The sequence below is a fragment of the Pogonomyrmex barbatus genome, unplaced genomic scaffold, assembly GCF_055798465.1.
Source record: "Pogonomyrmex barbatus isolate J1 unplaced genomic scaffold, ASM5579846v1 scaffold12, whole genome shotgun sequence".
Taxonomy (NCBI): Eukaryota; Metazoa; Arthropoda; class Insecta; order Hymenoptera; family Formicidae; genus Pogonomyrmex; species Pogonomyrmex barbatus.
The window spans coordinates 3,395,587-3,414,470 of record NW_028297108.1 but is presented as its reverse complement, the minus strand read 5'-3'; the positions used below and the strand labels follow the sequence as shown (position 1 = coordinate 3,414,470).

General features: G+C 36.2%; 1 protein-coding gene and 1 long non-coding RNA gene across 4 annotated transcripts in view; one reads left to right on the top strand and one right to left on the bottom strand.

The window, feature by feature from the left end:
- stet (stem cell tumor) overlaps positions 1-18,884 on the bottom strand; it is a 352,773-nt gene that overhangs the window by 155,784 nt on the left and 178,105 nt on the right. The gene's annotated exons all lie outside the window — the stretch shown is intronic.
- The window catches only part of LOC148937657 (uncharacterized), a 167,969-nt gene that overhangs the window by 1,244 nt on the left and 147,841 nt on the right, over positions 1-18,884 (top strand). The window lies entirely within an intron of this gene.

Sequence of the window (18,884 nt, the reverse complement as noted above, 5' to 3'; positions counted from 1 at the left end):
TTATTATCAACATGTATAGACACATAGAACTCATGAAATAGAGTTCATTGTGTTGACGCTTCATTATTCTATATTGACTTTCATTTCAATTGCAAGATGTCTGTATTAATTACGTAAAAGTTATTAAATAATCTCGCAAGAAAGTATAAATATATAAATTTAAATGTTTTAAAAAATTAAATATATATGTAAGAACAACATATAAAAATAATATACATAATAGATCATAATATAATCCTAATCATGTATAACCTATCCATCTATATTAATTAATAACTTGAATGGCTTTATATAAGTTAAAGCAACATTTATCATAAGATTTATGGTGAGATTTAAACGGTTTTGATCGTAAATAATATTGACGAATAATATGGGCCTTAAATTTTTTTTTAGTATATTTTATTTATTATATAAATTACAATCATTTTTATTTTCATTTTTCTATTTTTATGCAATATTTTCAACTTATCAGTCAACTTTTTAAAATTCTATTCATGATATATAATCGAATTTCCTTAATTTGAATTGAAAATTAATCATGCGTGTTGCGAAAAAACGTGATGTTGTTAATGAATTAACTAAGAATGTTATCAAATTGTTATCACAAATTTTATATTCTATTAATGTTTGAATGTAATCCCGCGATCAACATGATTTTATGATCAACATGCGCGTGTAAAAATCGAGCAAAAAATCTGCCGGCATTGATAATTAGCCGGTAATTGAAGGAATATATTTCCTTCCTATCATCTCTGACTATATGTAGTCAGAATTTTTGGTTATGCAGCCGACAGAGTAACGTGGAGCCGATGGAGTAACGTGGCCAGAAACAAGATAGGTTCAATCTGGCCTGAAAAATCATAAATAAAATCATTAAACAATAATGTACTGATCAAAATGAGATTGATTTTTTATACATACATGCAATGCATGTAATTATGGGGGGATATAAAATATCTATGTCTTTAAACATAGATTTCTAAGTAAATTTCTTTTCTGAATACATTTCCCATTTAATAATCACGGCAGGATTAGGAACCCTGCTAGATCAACCAGCATAAAATAGGAATTCGGTTAGATAGAAAGAGAAAATTCGCGAGTCGATAGAGATACTATTAAAATTCACAGATAGGTAGCAATATTATGAAAATTCGGGTAGGTGGGAATTCGGAATTGAATGGAATTGAAACAGATAGGACAATGTTATAATTTAAAAATTAAAAATATCTAATATCATCTAATGAAATCTATGATAAATCCATTTAAAATAAAAATTATAAAACATTAATTAAAAAATAATATGAATAAATTGGAATATTTATTATAATAATAATATTATTATAAAAATCTTGATAAATAATTTATTATTATAAATAGTATTATAATTTATGAATTAAAAATTTTAATGAATTTTTGGTCGGATAGGTAGAGATACTAAAAAATTCGAGCAAATAAAAAAATATTATAAAATGAGAATTAAAAGTTGGTAAGTTTATATATATTTAAAATGTTAATCATAAAATTTTAATTGAAAAAAGGATATGATAGGGATATAAATACTTAATAAAAATTTGACTATAAAAATTATATTTAAATGTTATATTTAAATAAAATGTTTTATTTATTAAGATTTTATATATTAATATAGTATTTATTTTTATACTATTTTATATTAATGTAATATTTATATTTAATTAAAATTTTTGCAAATTTGACTTATGCCACTTATCTTGAACTAAGCAGTTCGTTTATAAGATAGATCCACAAAATCTGCAATGAGGGGGCGAAAAAGATTGCAAAGGAATGTGAAAGGGTCCATAAGAGAAGGAATTTCGCGAGGGGATTACGATAAAGGGAAACGTGCTGTGATGTTAAATGCAATTTCGTCTGACAGCTTGTCGTGGGCGACTCGTTTTCCCAACGTCGAGGGGAAATTGTTTATGGATAACGAAGAATACGTCTGCTGACGGTCGGAAGTTGCGGAATTTTGCCGTGTAAAATGACAGAATGCGTGTCAGTCACATGTACTCGTGGAGGGAACAGGCCTGAATTCTTCATCGATTCTTTTCTTCGTAAATGCACTTTCTTTAGAAACATCATCATATATTGATAGTAAGAAGTAAAATAGAGAAGTGGAATGATTCATGGCTTTAAAAATAATTTGTATTGAAATTAATAAGAAATATGAAGATAAAAAAAAATTACTTGCATAATATAAAAATTTAATATAGTTGGATGAAATAAAATAGCATAAGATTTATTCAATGATTAAATAAATCATAGCATGAACGAAACTCGTCAGATTTGTGTGACGGAAAAATTTATACGTATACACGGTGAGCAACTTCATGCAGAATGCAAATCCTATTCCCGTGCTATATTGTAAACTCCAAACGTATGAACGACAACATAACTCGTAAAAATAAAGATTGCTTTATATGTAGAATTTGAGCTACCTAGCTTCTAGGTATGAGAAACTGCTATTTTCAAAAACAAGTGCGCCATTATTTCAATTTATTTTCTATAAAGAAAAAAGTATTTATCTCTGACGTGCGGTCGATCTGCAACGAGATGTTGCAATAAAACAAGAGGGAAAGAAAAATAAATATAGCAAGCATACTCGGTCGCGGATAATGAAAGTTTGCGCAAACAATAGAAATAATTCGCGAATGTTTTTCTTTCATGAGAGTAAAAATTTATAAGTTCGTCCATCGTGAAGAGAATAAATAGAAGACTCGACAAATGACGAAAAAAAGTCCAAGTTCGAAAAATAGGAAGAAATACGAATTAGATCGCGACGATGAGGAAATGCCGTGGATTTTACACGCGTACGTCGCAGGAAGTGGTTTCTGCATGCGCTGCCATATGTAACGCGCTCCGATTTGCATAACGGAGCTTGCCGGAGGTTACTATACCTTAACAACGGCTCTTGTGCGGAAAAGCGCTTCGAGATTTGGTTCAGAGTGTGAGCGAGGATATGCAGATCTACCGTGCGCCTTTGTTACCTTCTTCGCAATATCTTTGCTAATGAAGTTTGCGTTAGATTATAACGATAGTATCAAAAAGACAATTTCTCATCGCTTAACCGTAATGATTTTCTGAACTGAAAATCTTTTTATAAGAAAAGAAAGATAGCTAACACGTACTACGTAAGAGCGCTTATTACTCCAAAATAAAGATTGGAGATTTTAGAAAATCACATCTAAAATTGTGAACAGTCATTTTCGTCAAAAATTTTACTAAGTGACGTGATTTTTATTTAATTAATAGGCAATTTATCAAAAGTTAAAAAGCAATAATTTCGAATATCATCATGTAATTTTAATTACATTATCACGTACATGCTTTGTACACATGGCTAGGTAAATAAGTCAAAAAATCGAAATAAAAACTCGAAGCGGAGCATGTTACAATTCAATTTTCACCCATTGACGCGTGACGTTCGCGCAAAATTTTGCGGGCCGCTCTCATTTAATTTCAACTACGGAAAACACGCGTGGTAATTAGGCGGTACCACGAGGGGAAGAGAGAGAGAGAGAGAGAGAGAGAGAGAGAGAGAGAGAGAGAGAGAGGAGGAGGAAAATACGTAAAGGTTCGTTTGCGCCTCACGAGCGGCAGCGACTACGAGATCCCATCTTCTAACGACGCTTCCTCGCCCGTACGATGCGTGACCGGGGTCAGGATGGCACCGTTAGAAACCGTTTCCACGGGTGCTTACCCACTCGTGGAGAACACGTACCGCCGCGAAAATAAGCTCTCGAGTTATAAGTGTCATGGGACGTTGCGCCCATGGAGCTCTCTTCTGTTTTTTTTTTTGGTGCAACATGACGTGACGCGACGCAATGTACCGAATGGTCACTTTTCATTTACTGATGCTGCCTATTTTCAGCTGCCGTAATATCATCTCTTTCTCTCTCTTTTTCTATCTCTCTATAAAAAGAAAAGCGAAAAGCATAAAATATGCAGGAAAATATGGCTGATCTATAAATTATAAGTAATTATAATAACTTAGCCTGGAAAAAATTGCAAATTAATTTTTCATTAACATGGTTACGAGTTTTTATTCATTATGATGTTTGTTAAATAAAAAATAAAAAGTTAGTGAAAATAATATGACAAAAATTTTGAAAAATATTATTGACTAATATATAAATATATATATTATATAAAAATATATCTGTGTAATTATAACATGTATTGGAAATTGAAATTGCGTACAAATATTCAAACGGTAACGATTTGGAAACTAATCCCTCGTTAGTGCAGATTATGGCAGTGGCTATATTCGAATACTGTTTAAAGCGTTTCTGTCGACTCGTCATATAGTTATACAAAGTATTCAGGATAAATACACCTAATTGTCATGATATTCTAGTATTATAATTATTGAACGTCTATTTTGAAGCGATATTGATTAGAGAGATAATAATATTGAGTGTATAATATATTTTTCATATATACATGGAAGGAATGGTTTTATTAAAGTATCTAGAAATTTGAGATCAAATATATATTCAGGACGTTTAGACATAATAATTATAGTGCAAAAATTGCTAAATATTCTAACAATTAATTTGAACGTTTCACGTAAACATTAATAGTTCAATAAAATTATCTTTAGATCCGTACATGGCCAAATGAAAGAAAAATACAACTTGAAATTAATACTGTGCTTTCAAATACATTGTAAATTAATTACAATAACAAATATTTCTGTGATTTTTAATATTTCATTACATGCACTACGGTTCAGCAATAATAACAATTATTATTAATAACAATTATTTCATTTTAATAAACACAATCATTTTTACAAGAAAAGTTACATTCCTAATATGTACTAATATTTTTCTTTTATGAAAATAATTTAACAATTTACGCACGTTCGATCGAATTTTAATCGAATTATAAAAGTATTTCTGCGGCCTTGAGATAAATTTCAGTCAGTATTCGTGTGAAATGGGAAAGCATAGTGATATATTGTGAGGAAACGTGCCGGCAGGCAGACGGACGTTGCAAATTATTTATGACATTTTCGAAAACAGGCTGTCAATTTATATCGAAACGTCACAATTGAAATCGATATTATCGACACAGTTAAAAAAATATCGGTCAGGCATACGCCCCACAAGAGAAACAAAAATAGAGCAATCACGATAATGATAAAAAAAATTAGTATCACATCTGCATTGACCAATTTATCTTTTTATTTTTACTTTGATATTGCCATCGATTTTATTTTACGATTAATCTTATTTAATGTCTTGCTTCCCTTTTTATATCCCTTTTAATTTACATTTCGTTAATTCCGTTAATAGTTTTTTTAATAGTAAAAATAATTTAATAGTAAAAATTCTTCGAGAAATGTTAAATTAGAAATTCTCATTAAATAAAACATATACAATACTGAAACGATGTCGCCCGGTTTTTACACGTTATAATATATTCAAGTGTCCATTACGAAATCAATTAATTTTTTTGTATTTCCGTTGCCTCCCGAAGCTATCCCGCGCGTCGACAAGTCAGGTCGATGTTATTCTTCGGTCCCGGATCGATCGTGCGCGGTTGGCCGGTTTCTCCGCGCCGCCGACAAAGAAAAACATTCGCGGGATAAGATAGCACAATGTCCGTCCGCTCGTTACCTGAGCCGACGAGCCAGAGAGCGAGCTGATAATAATAAGGTGCTTTCATAATTGCCGATGTAATTAGAGAGAAAAAAGGCGGAGGTGGAGCGCGCAATGCACTTCCTTCGCAGTCGGTGACGGCTCGGTTTTGGTCGCGCCCAGGTGCGCGCACGTTTATTGTTGCAACCGCGTTAAGAACAGAAGCGCATTCAGAAATGCGAGGATACGATTGTAGTTTCAGCAACACGTTAAATTTTTCCGAGGAAATGATTTAGAAACGTTTCGCCGTTAGAATATTTCACTTCTGCTTTTATTTTGATATCGTTCGGACGGCAGGTATATTTGTTTCTTCTATTCTCTTGAATATATTAAATATACCGGTTAAATTTCGGCGACTCGCTTTTGCCGCGAGCAAAGCAAATCTACAAAACGGGCACAAACAGAGAAATTATACAGCCCTATGATAGTCACGCAGACAGACTGAAACGCCGTCGGCGCGCGTCGCAATTATTTAGAGTACCTTACAGTGCGCGGAGTTCGTCCGCTTAATTTAATCTTATTTAATTTCTAGAGACGCCCGACTCTTCGTTGTTATGTCAGCGTACCCTCTGTGCGGAATTCACGATACGATTTATGGTCGTTACTCTCGCGAAACTTTGCGCCGAGAATGAACAAATATTTCTACGCAAATCTTCGCTTTGCGGTCCTTTCTGTATGTAACACACTTACAAATTCTACGAAGCGCGTAGAACTCAGAAATCGCGATTCTTTTTTTCATCTTTTCTCGTGAGATTTTATCGATCGAAAAACGAAAGAATGCAAGTTTGATTCGTGAGAACGCTAAAGCGCATGGAACCGTAAAAAAAAACATGGACCGCGAGAATCGAGCGAAGGAGAATACAATTAGGAGAAACGTAATGATAGACTCTCTCAAGGCGCAATTTCGAATACAATAAATTATTATGAGGCGCGTATAAAGTTTTCATTATTGCGCACGCGTTGCACTTAAACTGTCTCTATATACGAAAGCCATTGCCGACAACGGACGTTAATCGTTTTCTCTTTCCCGTCGTAACTTGAATTATCACGGGTGATATATCGCGCGAATAATTCAGCCATAATTTCAGAAATAAGATCGCACGATAGATAGCGACGGAATTCAGAACGCGACGTTAGTTCGTGAGAATGTTGATAAAGGGCATGGAGAGGCGAACCGCTCCCAAGAAGGGAGAGAAATTAGGAGAAACGTAATGAGCCTCAATGTGCAATTCCGAACATAATGGATTATTCCGCCGTGAGCTCGTGAGAAATAAGCTTTTCGTTATCGTCAAACTTAAAGCGGAATTTTTTAAAACGATTTTTCGGTGCAAATTTCAAAGAAATCCGTGTTCATTCTAGAGAAATACACATATCGCTTTCGAATTATTTTCAAATTATTAATAATGCTACACATGGCGCGAATAATCTGATTACAATTTTTAAAAAATGAGATGATGCGATCGATGGATAGAAAAATTCAGAGCGAGATTATCGGAGAAATGCGAAAGAGAGGAAAGTAATATTTGCCGTTGCTTCCGACACAGAGGAAAGGTGCAAAAGATGGGGAGTCGGGAAAGTAAAAGAGAAGTGCGAGGAGAGAGGAACTCGAGGCGCGAATGGAAGCGGATCCAAAAAGGAAAGAGGCCAAAGCGGTCGGATGAAAATTTAATTTCGCCGATCCTGGAGAAGGCCGTTGCGGCACTACGACGGCATTACGGCATTCTCTTTCTCTCTCTCTCTCTCTCTCTCTCTCTTTCTGCCCCTCTTTCTCTTTCCATCTTTTGCCGCGCCGGCAACACACTGACGGCCACGATTTACGAGATTACGGTAACGAGAACACGGTAATATTACGGGGCGATGACGAAATTACCGGTCGTTCGTCCGCTTATCGCCTGAAAATTCGCGTGAGCGGAAAGGACGAAAATAAAATTTGCGAGCGTCCACGTGATTGACTCTATCTCCACCCGTGTATTCTCAAACCGGCCGGCAGACGATATTGCGTGGTAACGAAATTTGCAAGAAATTTAGCAATTGCAGTTTTGGTTATTGTTGTCACTCGTAAGTCATAGTGAGTTACGACCGGGCATGATTATCACCCCGCGTTACGCTTCCGGCAACGCCGCAGACGTTCTCGTTATTAATTGCAGCCGGACTTAACGACTTAAGCCGTGCGATTCATAGTTGTCGGAAGATTGCATTGTGGTTAGACCCTCGGCGCAGACTGACCGAAATCGCGACATTGACCGAATTACGCGCAGATTTTAAGTCAAAGTAAGAATATATTCATTTTCATATACTTCAACATATTTCATATTACATATTTCATTTATTTCAACAAAATTTCAGGAAATTAAATTCCCTTTAAAAATCAAAGTAAATTGAGTTATATAAAAAGTTGAATAAATTATTAAAAACGGAAAATTAAATTTAATTTTCTAATTATAGTTTACCAATGTTTATGACTAATTTATATTATATATTTAATTATAGGCAAACGTAATGATATTAGATTACAACACTTTTTGTTCTTAAAAGTTTTATGTATTTTTTCTCTTGTGATCTTGTGATTGATTTCTTAAATTCTCTTTCAAAGATAATCTAATTATTTTTTAGATATACACTGAATTCTAATTTTAATATTAGTTAAATTTTTATTCTAAAACGGAATTACGAAATTATCATAATATTTACTTAGAGTAAATGAGATGATTTGAGAAGGAAATATTGGCTTCTCGATAGAAGTTCCGTATTTACTTAGGACTGTGTAAAAAGTTACGTCCAATGATAGGATTTCGAGAACTTGTCGAGCAGTAATCGAAATGCATTTTGCACACGTATTTCAAATTAATGCCCGGAAATTTCGTAATTATTACTATTTGGATGTTTATTTAACCGTAAGTCATAATGAGTTATAGATCGTGATTACAGCTACGCTGATTATATAAGGCAGCAAACGCTCGCATAATAATCTTATTTTTAATTGCAACTGCAGTGTTGTTTAAGATTTCACAGTTGGTATATATTTGAATTAACATTCTAAGTTAAGCAAGTAAAAAATAATTAAATTTTATTCATATCAAATGAAATTTTTATGCTGAATATAAAGAAATAATATTTGAGTCATTGTATTACATTAATATAAATTATAGTTCTATGTGACAGGACATACAATGTATTTATTAGAAAATCAATATATCGTTATTATATTATTATCGTGTTGCTTTTTATGTCTTCGTAAGTATAAAATCTAAAAACTTTACATTATAATTTTTTTATCTACTTTTTCCTCCTGTTTTATACTGCTATTCTTGCCAGCAAGGTTTAAGCTCAATATTAACAAAATAATTTTTATTAACAAAGTCTAATTAACATTTTTATGCATGCGATCGCGTTGAACTATCGTAAAAATGTAACAAGGAACATCAGATGCACATACAAAAGTAGATAGTCGTAATCTTCCATTTTTTTTAATGTATGATTTACAAAGTAGCGGATACGAGACAAGCTATATGCCAATACGGATTTAATCTTGGGAATAAAATGTTCGGCCAGCATAGATGTAAAATAAGCGAAGGTGAATACACAGTTCGCGGCGTACGAGAAATCCCACCTACCCCGAGAACTTCCCCTAGAAAGAGAGAGAGAGAGAGAGAGAGAGAGAGAGAGAGAGAGAGAGAGAGAGAGAGACCCAACGTAAAAAGTACTGATTAGAAGGTAAAAAGAATTGATGGTATTCCGCGTGGTCGGGTTAATGAAAATCGCGTTCGCCACGGCATAGCGGGGGTTAATAGCGTCAAGGTTCAACGATGCGAGGCAAGTATATAGGTCGTTGTAAGGCGGAGAGAAGGCCGGAACACCTGCTCACCTACCGTCGTCAGTTAAACTCGTAGCTCTCGTTTTCCGCTGCGGTCGGCCGCAACAATAATTATCGCTAATAATACCGGGACGCTTAAACAGACTTATAACGTAGACTACCCTGGAAACGCGTAGCGCGTAGTTATTTTAGTCGAGCGGATCCGCGGAAACCCACCGGCGTGTTCGCCAAATGCACGATGTTTCGAGTTTCGGATGTAACTTTATTGACATTTCATTTGGAATTTGCGAAGGAATGTCCAAACCGCAACATTGTTCTCTTGAAATTATCATCCTGCGACTTAGAAATTCAACATCTACGTAAAAAATTTGGATCGTACTGCAGTGAATTTATTTTAACGCTGCCATCGTCAAATTCCTATATTTTTTTATATTAAATTTTATATTCAATTTATTAATATTGTCATATCAATGTTGTCTATTGTTCTAACTAATTTTTCAAATAATTTGAAAAACTGGCAAAGTTATTTGTAACATTTCGAGCTAACAGAAATGATAAAACGTGGATTAACGTTGTACATATGTTCCCGATTCGTTCATATTTAATGAGATTCAAGCGGATGCACATACAGGAGAGAAATAAAATACAAAGAGAAGAAATATATTACCGCGAGAACGCAGACGGTCGTGCGGATCAATCGCGCGTAAAACGTCTCTTAAAAAATACTTCCACCTGCGCGCAAACTTTCCCTTCTTCCTCGTTCTCTATTTTTATGCTTTCTTTGCGCTGTGCGCGAAAAAAAACACGCACACACAAATACACACAAATGCACACAAATACACACGTATACCGTCTTGCCGAGCGTAGTTCTAGCGGTCTTCCCTCGCGCCAAAGCCTGTCCTCGGGGAAAGAGAGGCATTACCCAGGGACAGAAGCCAAGCTCTCTCACTACGTACTTCATTACGACTTAATTCACCTTCGCAAGAAACTCCTCGCGGGCAACAAGGATTCTTTTTCTTCATTCCCTGTCCCCTGTCCCTGAGGAAAAAATGCGCAGAGGTTGTCGAAAGCGTAATTCATTTAAATAATTTACAGATAGGGAGCGATATAATAAATCTTCAGGGAGCGTGTAAATTATAATAAATAATTATTGATTAAATATCTCGATAAGAAAAATATCGTAAATATCGTAAATTAAGTTATTATATTTATTTACATTGTATTACAAAATATATTGTATTATATTTAATGTATTGTTAGGATGATACTTTTTTAATATAAATTTTTTAATATAAATGATAACTTTAAACGTTAAAATTAAGTTTAAAATTAAGATCGGTTTCAATATTTTGCATTAATTCTGACAAAATTTTTATATTATAAATTTTAAAGTATTATTATTTGAAAAATACTAAATTTATAACTCGTAAAGTGCGAACTGAAGTTTATCTTTTCCACATTATCGATAACATGATTCCGTCTGTTTGAAGAAAATTTCGCGACAGTTGATCTATATTTGTGCAGTTCGTTATTGATCCTTCTCATCAAGGCGAATGAGAAGGATGCAACTAGCATTAGAAGAAAGAGAAGGTAGGCGCACAGAAAAAGTGGGCCACGGCATTGCATTTCCAGAGTGGATTGCTTCTTACGTACGCGCTGCGCTCATCGGAATCTTCTTCGACACGAACGAATGTTGCATATCCATTCCAATCTGAATAAAAAGAGGGTTGGACCATGGCAAATTGATTGGTCGACCGGGGTAATTCCTATCTTGTATGTAGCCGGATATTAGTAATTTTCGATAAGAAGGATCGGATGCGGCGGAGCTTTGTCCAAGAGATCAAATTGGCGGCAGCCCTAATTGGGAGAGCGGAGACGAAAATAATGGTAGACCGATAGACGGTATATATGTATACAACGATAATAAAATTATGTTACATTAGACTGACCTATTATAATACGGAGTAAATGTCGATAAAGGGCGTTGAAATCTAATTGGGCCGGTGCGAAAGTAAGGAAAGATAAAAAGCACAAAGAAGGCAAGAAGAAACGGGAGAAAAATAAACGTGCGGATCTTAAATGTTTTCTATTACAGTCATTTATTATACGTATTTTTAATATATCACATATAATTTAATAAAGATAACACTCAATTAGATTAATGCTTTTAATGACTACGTATTGTTTTGCTAGTACACAATACTCTTAACTCTTTTCAGTAAATCTATAAAACTACATCGCAAATAAAATGCTATTAGTTTTAGAACTGTATAGATAAAATAAGATGTATTTACAATATAATTTAGTTATTTTTCTAAAATCTTTTCAAAAATATTTTATGCAATGGTTAAAATACTTACGATATTTTCATATGATAAAACACCCTGAGAAATATTCACACAGCATAGGATTGGCAAATATGCGGACGTTATCTCGGTACGTGGAGAAACATCGCCGGCGATGGGACAGCCGGCGTGCAATCCCGTTGTTCTGAATCGTCAGGTTTACGTGTGTTCAGCCGTGTAGCGGGTTACGTTTTCGGGGGTGATAGGGTCGGTGCCAAATGCGTGTCAAGCCACGCGGTCAAAATGTAGACGAAACTTCAGCGACGGGGGATGAATCCCCGCGCTCCGCGAAAGTTTAGGGCCGTGCAAGGTGGTTGCTCGACGAGGAAGTTGGACAAGTTTGAACGTGCCTGATATCAAAAGGTAGGCACGTCGAGACGCGTAAATTTCAGATGCAGATGCGCGCTACGACGAAGGGACGATGGAGTGTATGTGTATGTGTATGTGTGTGTATGTGTGTGTGTGTGTGTGTGTGTGTGTGTGTGTGTGTGTGTGTGTGGGGGGGAGGGGGAGGGGGTGCGACGGTGCTCGTGTGCATAACGCAACGGTCGCGCTTAGTGCCCGTGCGAGAATAAATGTGCGCTATATTCCGCGCATTCAGCAACGCGACCGCTGCTGAAACAACAAACTGGACATCCGCGCGGGCGTGGAATACAATTATCCTCCTACTTTAATTTCGTCCCCCGGGGGAACGGCAACGCGCAAGCCGTTCGTTCGTTCGTTCGTTCGTTCGTAATGAGCGGGGGGAAAAAACTGCAAGCTGTTTTCACAGGAGAAATAAAGAAAATGTCCTGTAAAGAAAGAACGACCAATTTTTTTAAGCGAAAGTACCATCGTCAGATTTATTCGAGGGTAACGCGGCGAACAATCACGGTATGTAGTTCTTTTAATTCGTGTTGGGAAAGATACTTCTGGATTTTTTTTATCGCGCGCATGTCTCAACATTGCGCGCAACGGATTTTGTTCGATATGAATCTAGAGTGACTTATCATTGTTTGTGCATAATTACGAAAAGATAATGGTAGGTAAATTTAACATTGAAGCTTTGCGTTTCTAACAAGCGTTTAATTCGCCCGTCGTCACGTTTGCCAAATCAAAACGGAAATAAGTTTTGCGTCGAGCGGCGATGTTACACACGTTCCACGCTGTAAATTCGCGAAGCGTTTTTCGTGCGGAGTCGAGATGCGACGTTGTAAATATTCCATAAAATTATCCCCACAGAAACTTTATGTTCCCGGACGAGACGTGAAACGTAACACATGTATATGTGTGTATCTGTGCCGAGGATGGGCATTGTCTCTGTGGCTCGCTCGCGGAAGCATTTCGCGCCTCGCAAAATGTTACGTGTGGAATCGTGCGGAACTGACGCGTTTTCGAAGCTACCGAAACGCACCACTTCTTCCCGAACCGCGAACCGAGAACGAATGGAGAAAGTTTGCACTCTCGCGGAAGAAAGGAGTCGTCGAGAGGACGAAAGAAGCAATGACAAAAAAAACGAGAAAAATCATGGAGAATAGCGAGAAATGCGCGTGCTGTAAAATCACGAGTGTTGAATAAGCAATGCAAACATAATGTCACATGCAATAGTAAAATAAATTAAAATAATATAAATTATGCAATTTTTTCATTAAAAAGAAATTAATAAAATAAATTATAAAATTTAGTTATAAGAGTAAGAGACATATATAGATGTAGAAGTTTAAAATCGGAATAAGCAAGCAATAGTGGAACGCAATTCTCTTGTCTGACGGTAATTTTCGGTTGCGTTTGGTGCTTTGGTGCTTTTTACAAGCGACGAATATCGAATCTCCGCGAGGTTTTCAGATGCCGCGACGTTATTTCAACGATTTCGCGATTTTCTAGACCTGGGATTTCAATGAAAACGGTCCAGCTCCCGTAAATTTTTCCTCGCTTCTCCATCAGCGCTTGCACGATCTGCGCCAACCGCCCTCCTCCTCTTTACTCCGAAGAATTCCCGGTTTTCAGCTCTGAAGTTTCTACATTTGTTCTCGGTTCATGGCGCCGCGAAAAGAAGTGGTGCGTTTCAGTACCTTCGAAGCATATTTAGCTTTGTCAACTCTCGCGCTCACATTTTTCTTTCGACGTGTCACCCGCGGTTCCCGAAACTCGACATTAATGGCGATTTATAATATGGAAAATTCTACGATACGAAAATCGAGCGACAATAATTGTAAAAACATTATGATATAATGTCAACACTTATGAAATAGTTTGTTCAAGTTTGTGGCATTTAAATTTATTTAATGACGACCAAATTGATTTTTATTTTTAAAGCACGGATAAATTTGTTTTTATGTGATTAATCTTTATATATCATTTTATAAATTTATTATCTTTTCGATAATATAATTTTTTTTCATTTATAATTATGTCGTAAAAAATGTCTTAAAAGAAAAGGATATATTTTCCTCGATATTAAGAACATCATGTCTACTCAATATTCTTTATGTTTCACTTCATAATCTTTTTTTTTTTCAATTGTCGAAACATATCCGTAAAAGTCTCACTGGATGATCCAAATTTAATTTTTCCGCCTTTCCTTCATGTTTTAGTCTTCCGCAAAATTCTCAAGATCTTAAAGTAGTATTCGAGCGCCTTTATCCCCTTTCATCGCATTAATTTCTATTCTAGTTAAGAGTTTGAATTACAAAGGACTTCCGGAAAATATTCCTTCTTCTATCCGGAAATTAAAGCAATTAAGTCAACTGGTGCATCGCTGCAAATTACTTTTGCGAGCGCATATAATGACACCCATTATTACTGTTTTACATAACTTTTTTCACTTTTTCCATTTTCTTCTGTGTGCATAAATCTTTTATATTATTGTGCATTATTATGCAAAATATAATACAACAATAATTTAAGAAAGAAAAAGAGAGAAACTCCGCGAGTCTGCGAAGAGAAGAATTATGAAAAGAAGTCAAAAAGTCTATCAACAAAGAATAATTCTGATAGATCAAAGCATCTCACTGCAATGTCCATTGTGTCTGCATATATGCATATGAGAAAAATATCCATGATCGAGATGGATATTTTTCTAGTCGATGACGAGGAAATGGAGAGAGGTCGAGGAGTTTCACGAGCACCTTGTCTGCAGCGTACTTTATTCCCTTAGAAAAGATTCGACTGTGCGAGATGGGCCGAATATGGTCGATATATCATCGCTAAGGATCAACGCTGTATCCACTATCGAAACCGAGCGGCGCTACCTCCGTCCGCTAACTCGCAAATCTCGGAAAATGCCTTAAAGAAAGATGGATGTAGTACATCAGGGACGAAAGCTCGCGGATCAAGTTTCCGATGAAAGCTCATCGACCGTTTATTCGATTGAAACCAAATAAATTAGCGGTAAAAATTGTCATCTACTCCAGTTGAAAAACGCGAAAATAGAAAATGACATCGTTTTAGTGCTATGCTCATTTAACATTGATAGGTACAGTCAAGCTTCTCGTTGATAGAAAGATTGCAAGGTATGACAAATGAATGTTGTGAATGAGAAAAACGTAAATGCTTGTGCAATTTATATCTTCGGTGCTCTCGAGCATTTACAGAGATTCAATTAGCGATAAAACGTTGCCATGTTTAGCTCACTCAACATCGTCATTATCATTCATCGTTTTTGTATTCTTCTTATTACTTCCAACGTCTGTGCCTCTTTGCATTAGCATGCTGCGCATGTTTTATCTCAGTTTCCTTTTATTTATTGATATGATACATTTCGAATTTTATTAGACACATTATCGTCTTTTTCACATTATCTCGAGTGCGATGCACACGCTTTAAAATACTTGGCCTTTTTTTGAAAAGTTATTTAATTCATTTGATTTACATATGATTTCATACAAAATCATACAAAATATTAGTGTTAAGAATTAAATGAAATTAGATGAAATTGGCACAGCTTAAGACTTCTTTTTATAAAATAGATATTTGCATACGTAAGGTTATCAAGAGTCAACTCAATTCGAATCTGCTTGCGTATGATAAAACGGGTGCCATTTCGCTACCCTACTCGAATAGGGTCGCCCACACATTTAGAAAACACGCGAACACACACGCACGCGAATGAGCTTTTATTTCTTAGTGTTTCTCCCCGTTTGAGTTCTTGCCATCCACGAATTCCACTCCCGAGAGTCGAAGTGGAGCACTCCGCGCGCACGCCACCTGAGCTAAACGACTGCCGGAGCCCTGGCTACCTACCAAATTAACTTTTACTACCATCTTCCCAATTAATTTACAGGCCCCCGCCGCCACTTAATTGCGCGCATAAATTATCCGCACCCTCGAGATTGTCCGCTCCGAGCTACTCGAGATGTCCGCCGCGCTCGCTTTTGCCACCGTCTCTCGCACCTTCTTTCACCATCAACGCCGTTTTCGCGGTCGTTCCCGACACTCATGTCGCATCGTCCACTTTGCGATATCTTCACTTCCCTTGCCAGATTTGCCGTCGATTATTTTCTTTAAATAATAATGACGCGAGATTACACGTATATCGCGAAGTCACGAATGATCACGTCGAGCTTATATAATTAATCAAAATGATTAAATGATCCAAATGATGAATGTGAGCAAAAAATATCAATAATTTGTAAAAGTAACTTATTAAGAAATTAATAATTTTTTTATAAAAAAAAGTTTGCATCAACCAGATTGCACGTCGATTTGTGTCGATTTGCATTTATATAAGGTAAAGTCAAAATAATATAAATATGATACTGAATATTATGGATACTGAACGAATGCAATATTAATTAACTTGAAAATCGAGAATAAAATAATACAAATGTAATATATCTTCATTAATTTCAAATGTTAATACGATCCTTCTATATTAGTCCTGTTTATCTTTCTCTCTCTAATTATTTTGTTAATCTTCATCTAATAATTTAATTAAAAGCGAATAGTCATTTTATCCCCTTTTAATTGCATCTCATGACAATTAATTAAGCATGTCAATGTTCTTATTTTAATTCTATTATAATTAATTATATAGCAATACTTACTGTTTCGTCTCGAGTTTCCGCGGTAAAGGTATTACTATCCGCTAGCATATTAAGCTGTTCTAGGTGAAATCATCCAGTGCAAATTTCATTCCCGGTGGGGACGAGAACGGAATTAACGTCAACCGCTGCGGGCAATCGAGAAAGTTTGACTTTGAATCTCGTCGCGATTCAGGAAAATTAACTAACAGCAACAGTTTCGCTCTTTCGTTTGTCAGTTGAAACATAAATGCGTGCACATACGACAAATGTTGCCGATGTCGCCTTACAATGATTCGAGTTAACAAAGCCAACTAAATTATTTTGAAGTTGCAATACCTAAATATTTGATAGTAGAAACGCTTTACAGACTGTTTACAATTTAATTATCGAATATAATCTAAAAAGTAAGCGTAATAATCCGCTGATCAAAATGTATACATCTTTTAAAAAAATAATTCGTTATAACAATATCCACACACTTTCACGCAATATTTTTCTGATAATATTTTAAAAATAAATTTTTAGCTTTAAAAATCTAAAGCTTTAATAATTAACTCGGTGAAATCGGTGAAGCGTAAATAAAATGAAAGCGAGCTGCAGTTCTCTCATAGCCGTTCTATTCTTCTGCGCCGTCGATTGTCTTCTTTCCATCGGACGAGCAGCAGGAATTTCATTGCTATCCATAGAGCTATTACGTTTACATATTCATAGGACACGGTCGAAAGTGATGTACGCAAGTGGGAGCGCACAAGTACGGGCTAGAGACGGAAGAGTTTCGCGGCGATTTCGTGCCCGTTGCATCGAGCGTGCCGATAATTCATTCGTGGATTCACACTCGCGCGCTATGTAACGGGCGACCTCACCCCAGGCCGGTCGTATACATCGGCCGGATGTGTATTAATGATCGGCCGGGGTTTAAAATACTCTCGAAAACGAAGCGATCCGATGCTTGCAGCGGCATTTCATGCGCGCGACACGTTTTTCCTTCCAGTGACGCATCGCCGGCGCAATGGACCTATATAAAAATGAAGTGGCTTTCACGTCAGGGGAACGTAACGTTAGATAAAACGACGGTAGTCATTTCGAAACGCAACGAAAAAGATTCCGCGGCCGCGGAAACTGTTTTTCTACCTTCCCTATTGTTGTGAGAAAAAAATTTGCATTTTTTTTTCTCACAAATAACTTATTTAATTAGTACCTTTCCGAGAAGCCAGAAACTACAAACAATTATATGAAAAGCGTCAACGCGCGGGAAGGAGAAAATGCATTTCCTGTTCTACAAACATTACGCATCTTTCAAACGAATGACAGCTACGACACTTGTCAGTCACGTACACGTGCATGTTTCCCGTACGCGCATTTCCCATTTTCCTCTCTACTTCGATGGCTCATCGCCTGTCTCTTTCTGGCTCCCCTTTGTCGCCACCCCTTTTTGTTAGGCGAACGATAAATCCGCGACCTATAAATCAGCGGCCATTTCTGGCCGGAACTTTTTGACAAGGCAATTGGGAATTGTTTGGTAAACGACGGTAGCGGGGACCAAAAAATCATGAGGTACGCGCTTTCTGCCATGCCGCACTCTCATTCAATCCATATCCCAAACGAGCTGCAGCCTCGCCCCGGTTTTATTTATCGCGAATTCGCGGAATTTTGCCCCGACCCAGAATTTGGTCGCTCGATCATCGCGAAATTTTCACCCCGAAATTTTCTCGCGTCCTATAAATTGCATAGACGGTAAATAGGTCGGCGACAGATTTAATTACCAGTTGACCCCTGCCTTTGCGGATTTACCATTTAGATTTACGGAACATACGACTGAGTTCTAATTACGAGCGCTTAGTTTTGCATTGGAGGCACAAAACCCGTGAAATTTATTTTTTCGTATTGCACTAGAGAAAAAACGATCGGTACAGAAAAGTTACATGAGGTAAATCATTGAACTTTATGACATGAAATAATTCTTCTCTAGCTATGTAACAAATAGAAATTGTTACATGCTCATTGTAAGAAATTGTTACATGCTCATTGTAAGACTTTAGAAATTGTTTATATTAATATT